Source organism: Octodon degus, unplaced genomic scaffold, assembly GCF_000260255.1.
Source record: "Octodon degus isolate 3935 unplaced genomic scaffold, OctDeg1.0 scaffold00007, whole genome shotgun sequence".
Classification (NCBI taxonomy): Eukaryota; Metazoa; Chordata; class Mammalia; order Rodentia; family Octodontidae; genus Octodon; species Octodon degus.
The window spans coordinates 9,838,478-9,844,288 of NW_004524583.1; the positions used below are offsets into that span (position 1 = coordinate 9,838,478).

The window sequence follows — 5,811 nt, forward strand, 5'->3', positions numbered from 1 at the left end:
AAAAAAAAAAAAAAAAAAAGGCAAGAATAAATTCCCAGAGCCAAAAAAGACAAAACACTTGCTTTTACTTTCCTTCTCCCTTTGTGGTTTGGTCTGGGGTCTTTTTTTGGTGGTGTATTTCAAAGTGCACCCTGATAAAGGCAACATGGGGGGCTGAGGAGATGGCTTAGTAGAATAACCGCTTGCCTGGCAAGCTCAAGGGCCTGAGTTCAATCCCCGGTTCCACACACACAAAAGGTCTCAAGATGCCAGGGAAACATGGCTCCCAATTTTGCTCAAAGCTGGACAGTGATTTTTTTTTTTTTTTTCTCCAAAATACCTGGTTCTAGGGCTGGGGCCATGGTTCAGTAGAATAAACGCTTGCCTGGCAAACACATGGGCCTGAGTTCAATTCCTGGTTCCACCAAAACAACAACAACAACAACAACAAACCTGGTTCTGATTTATGCCTAATCTTGGACCTACTGGGACAACAGTCACATTAACTTGTGAACTCCTATGAGGAAAGAGGTTAATTTCGTAGAAGCATGTAGAACACCTCCCACCCCCAAAGGCTAGTAGTTGGCAAGGTGGAAAAACAAATGCCAAGTTTACAGCCAGAGAAGCTGGTTCCCAGTAATTCCGGACCACCTCTGGCCCTGCTTTCCTCACTGTGCAGGAGGTTGATGAAAGTAGCAACTACCTCACAGGTTGGTGTGGGGATTGGTGAGATAACGTCTGGGAATGCACTCTGCAGCCCTGGACAAGTGCTGGTATTATATTGTTAACAATCTCTTACATTTTATTAAGCACATTATATTATACCCTCTACGTAGGCCAATGGGAAGGCAGAGGAGGCAAAGTAATTATTCCCGGTGCACTGATGAAGAAACCAAAGCACAAATGATTTGGTCAAGGTCACAGGACTCCTTAAGGTCAGCCAAGTCCAAGTTGAACAACACAATGTAAGTACGCGACCCAGCCCCGCCCACTTCCTGACAGTCAAATGGAACTAGCTCTCTTAAGTCAAAATATTTTAAAGTCCTTTCCCATCCACCCAACCCGAGACAGCAGCAGTGGCCTCCCACGACTACCAGACGTGACCTAGGGACGCAGGGACAGCGGGAAGGGTTTCCGGGCTCAAGGCTCCTCCTTCTGGCGGCCACAGTAGGAAAGCGCCGGCAGCAACGGGTCTCCGAGGCCTGGCAGTGGAAATCCCCCATTCATCAGGAACTGGTGGGAACCTCCCCTCGGAGGCGCAGGCTTGCTGGTGTGGAGTGGCGTATTGGGGCTGGTGGGGGCACTACACCTGCTGTGCCTTCTCCTGTCCATACCTGTGCCTTCAACAGCCCACCTGCCGGGGTCCTTCCTACTCCGTGCTGTTCAAGGCCTCCTGCCTCCCCCCACTTGGGGTTATTTGACCCAGCCCAGTCCGTGAATAGCACCCTTGTCTGGCACTTCCCCCCTTTTTTCTTCTAGGCCTGGTCCCCAAGCAACTCATTCCAGGGCTCCTTTATTTTTGGAACTAAAAAACAACACAAGCCAGCATTTGCTGAGGACAGCGCAGGGCTACCCCGTGCCCTGCACTCCCGCAAGGAGAGGAAGCCCGGAGGAGGCAGGAACCAGAAACGACTCCCCACCCACCCACCCCGCGAGCCTTTCTTCCCCTCCCTGTTCCCCGCCCCTCCAGGAAGAAAGCAGTCAGATCCGATCGCTCACTGCAGCCTCTGTGCCAGCACCAACCGCTACACTCGCCCTCTCTTTCCTTCCACCCTATTTCGCGGAGCGCCCGCCTGCCCGCGCGCCCCAGGCAGGGCAGGTTCTGGCGCGAGGCACAGGCTCGGCTCCCCGGGGCTTCTACGTGAATCGCGTTGTTCCTGGGATTTCACGGTCGAGTGGCTCTTGCGTAACCCTACGCTCTGGCCTAAATGAATACTTTTTTTTTTTTTAATGCTAGTCTTAATCCTTTAGGGAAAGGCAAATACTTCCGGCCACGGATCCGGTCGCCCTGGGAGTAAATGGGTAAAGCACCTATAGTCTAGGCTCCCTTCTCACCCTTCATGATCCTTTTGTGCACTTTCAGCGAGGCCCAGGACTCAGGCTGTGCTCCCAGGGTTCCTGGCACGCCACGCGGGGAAGGGGGCCTTAGAAAGGCCGGAGGAGAGCCCAACCCAGACGTTTGTTTTCTTCTACTGTGAGGCTCTCTCGGGCCAAAGAACCGGGTCCTGCTTACTGTAGGACTGAGTGTTACCAAAAAAGGCCTTTTTTCTCTCCGGAGCGCTTGGCGGCGGCACGCGTTGCAGCGGGGTGACGAGAGAGGCGCAGCCTTGGCCTCCTGAGCCAGCTGGCTGCAGCAGTGCCAGACCGAGAACCCACATCCCTGCGCTCTCTTTGCCCCCGACGTTGGCAACGCAGGGGGAGCCAGGAGGGAAATTGCAGGGAGAATCCAAGGGCTTAGGCTCTTCACAAGCTGCTCAATGCTGTCAGCCTATGATGCTCAGGAAAGGCCAAATGGATAGCTGACCTTTTGCTTCAGTTTGGAGAGGCATTGTTTAAGAGTGGTAGTTCTCAGATGGCAAAACTGGGGAATTAGCTACAGAGGGAAAGAACTCTGAGGAGAAAGCTCCGGCGTTTCCTCCCTGCAGTCCTTCCGACCCCGGTACCTGTGCACCTGGTGTCTTAGATGGCGCTTCCCCACCCCCTCTGCCCAGGCTCAGGTGCTGTCCACAGAGGTCATAGTGTTGTGGCGTGAGAAGAGGGAGGGGGAAAATTCATTTCCAAAACACTGGAGTTACTGTCTCTCACAATATTGGTCACATCTCTTCTCAGGTCCATCTCAGACAAGCAGTTAAGAAGCAATTTATCACCATCAATCCCGGTGATTCTGGGGGGAGGGGTTACTGAGAGAGCTGTGCTTTTTAAATGATTAAGACTGTAATGGAAGTCTGTTTAAATGCACGCAGATTCCTAACTCAGTATGTCTGAAGACACCCCGGCATGTGTATGTGCGTGTGTGTATATATATCTCCTTTAGTAACAGTGAAGACAGAGACAGACAGGGAGATGGAGACATATGTGTGTGCATACCAAACATAACACTATGACACAGAATCCAACTTGCTTTCTCTAGCTGCCTGGCTGGAGGATTGAGGCTAAGTTGCTAGTTCTCCACTATTTCTGGTTTAATAAAGGGAAGGGCTGAATAAATGATGTAAAGAAAGGGGTCAACCAGCCAAAACGAAGCTAAGGAGCCTCTGGCTGGTGGGAAAGTGAAGCCACCTCCAGACCTGTTTTGGCTCACTCCAGGGGAGCTGTGGTGTAGGTCGGCTCCCCGCATAGGAGGGGAAGTATGTTATTGCTCTGGAGTGCACAGTGAGCTCACTGTTTTACAAAAACAGAAATCTGGCTGCTCTGAGATTAAAGAGGGGCTCCCTAAGGACTCCCCCCACCACTTTCCCTATCCTCAGAAACTCAAAAGGTGTGCAGGATTAGGGTGCTGGATAGTACTGGATATGGAAATAGCTCTAGAGATGGAATGTCAGAATAAACTTGTTCGTTCTTTTTAAGACAGGGTCGGGGCTGGGGAGATGGCTCAGTGGAATAAGCGCTTCCGTGACAAGCACAAGGGCCTAAATTCAATACCTAGTTCTGCACACACACAAAAAAAAAGACAGGGTCACTCTGCAGTTCAGGCTGAGTTTCAACTCACTTTGTAGCCCAGGCTTGTCTCCGACTCCTGCCTCAACCTCCCAAATGCTAAATACAGGCATGCGCCACATCTGGCAAGTAAACAATTTTTGTTGCTTCAACTGAACTTTATTACAGTAGTAGTAATAGCAATAAAAAGGGTCAGGGACATAGTGCAGTGGCAAAGTGCCTGCCTGGCAAGCACAAGGTTATGAGTTCAATTCCTGGTGCCCCCAAAAAATTCTAAACAAACCCAAAATAATAAGAATAATGATTCCTGTGTCCTATGAAGTTTTACCAAGTACTTATATATTAGCCATCAACAGTATCAATACTAATATCAATACTAATAATAACCAACCCTAAGTGGCAGTTTCCTGTATCAACACTATACACACAGTATAGTATATTTATGTTATAGTCTTCAATATACAGATTCACAACTTCTGCATAGGAAAACTTCAGTGACTCAGTCTAGAGGGGGAGGCTGTGGGTTGGTTATGAAGATGCATTTGCCTGGTACTTTGCATATAAGACTGTCTGAGCTCCCCAAACCACATCTAGGAGGCAAAAGCCACCTCTCTGGGGCCAGGAAGATAGCTCAGGGGACTAAGCGCCTGCCTGCCTGGCAAGTACAAGGTCCCAAATCCAATCCATGGTAAAAAAAAAAAAAAAAAAGAATTTTTAAAAGCCACCTCTCAAATCAGATTTACTGGACTCAGGTCCAAGCTCCCGCTTCAATGGCTTTGGGCAAGTTATTTCACCTGTTTACTTTACTACTTTATAAAATTGAGTTAACAGGGCACAAGATCCTGAGTTTAGTCCCAGGTACAACAACAACAAAAAATTGAGTTAACAGATTACCTTGTAGCTAATAATAGTTTAATAACATAGATAATACACCTTCAATAATGTAGATATTGGGAGTGGTGCAAATAAAACACTTTGTAGTGGGTTTCCCCCCCCCCCCAACCGAGGATTGAACTCAGGCCCTTAAGCTTGGCAGGCAAGTGCTGATTCTACTGAGCCATCTCCCCAGCCCCACCTTGTAGTGTTTTGTGTACTGATTTTTCATTTTGACAAGGATCAAACTGAAATCTGAAACCTTAATAAGTTAAGAAGGCTGGGGAATGTAATATTCTCTGTCATGATCCTTTACTTCACAAGGTTCTGAGGTCTGTATTATTAAGTTACTTTTTTTTTTTGCTAATTTAGTTTAAAGTATTGTTTAACTGCTTTAAATTTATGAATATTGTAAACTACAGAGAAAAGGAAATGTGTTTTCGCAGGACCTGTGTTGTGAACTAAATTAAGCCTACATTTTTGTGACCTCTTTGTGACCCATTGATGATGAATATATGTAACAAGTATGTTTATATGTGTGTGTGTGTGGTTTTTTAAAAGTCACATTTAGTGCATTTGTGGTGAAGAAAATGAAGACAACATCAAGGCCCCGCTTTTGGTACCACCTAATGAGATCTTGTTTCTCTGATCCAGTCATTTCAATAATTAGACTATCACTTAGGAACCTGCCCAAGTTTCTAGATGAGTAGAAGGAACAAATAAAGTGAACAGAAAATGAAATGCTTTAAGCACTATTGTAGGGATATTCTTTGAAAACACTTGGAGAAATGAGGTTTACATTCTCTAGGCATTTATGTATTAAGAAAGTGCTTTGAGCCCTTTGCCTCCAGACTTCATTGGGGCCAGCAGCCACCCGACCAAGGGCCCGACTATCCTGGGCTCTGTGTCCAACCAGCAGTTTGCAGGTGGCTGCACCAAGGCAGCGGAGAAGGCGCCCGAGGCGGCGCCAGCAGATGCAGCCTGGGTGGCGGACGAGCCGCAGCTGCTGCACGGTGCTGGCATCTGTAAGTGGTTCAACATGCGCATAGGGTTCGGCTTCCTGTCCATGACCGCCCACGCTGGGGTCTCGCTCGACCCCCTCTTGGAAGTCTTTGTGCACCAAAGTAAGCTGCACATGGTGGGATCCGGAGCTTGAACGAGGGTGAGGCTGTGGAGTTCACCTTTAAAAAGTCTGCCAAGGGCTTAGAATCCACCCGAGTCACCGGTCCTGGTGGGGTGTTCTGTATTGGGAGTGAGAGGCGGCCCAAGGGGAAGAACATGCAGAAGCGCAGATCCAAAGGA

At 48.4% G+C, this 5,811-nt stretch overlaps 1 long non-coding RNA gene and 1 pseudogene across 1 annotated transcript in view; one reads left to right on the forward strand and one right to left on the reverse strand.

The window, feature by feature from the left end:
- The window catches only part of LOC111812884, a 3,582-nt gene extending 2,118 nt beyond the window's left edge, over nt 1–1,464 (reverse strand). Inside the window, exon 1 of the long non-coding RNA XR_002818258.1 lies at nt 683–1,464. This is a non-coding gene — a long non-coding RNA (uncharacterized LOC111812884). The remainder of the gene's footprint in view (nt 1–682) is intronic.
- A 2,942-nt stretch (nt 1,465–4,406) lies between these two features.
- LOC101567005 lies at nt 4,407–5,802 on the forward strand (annotated as a pseudogene).
- Nucleotides 5,803–5,811: the final 9 nt, after the last annotated feature.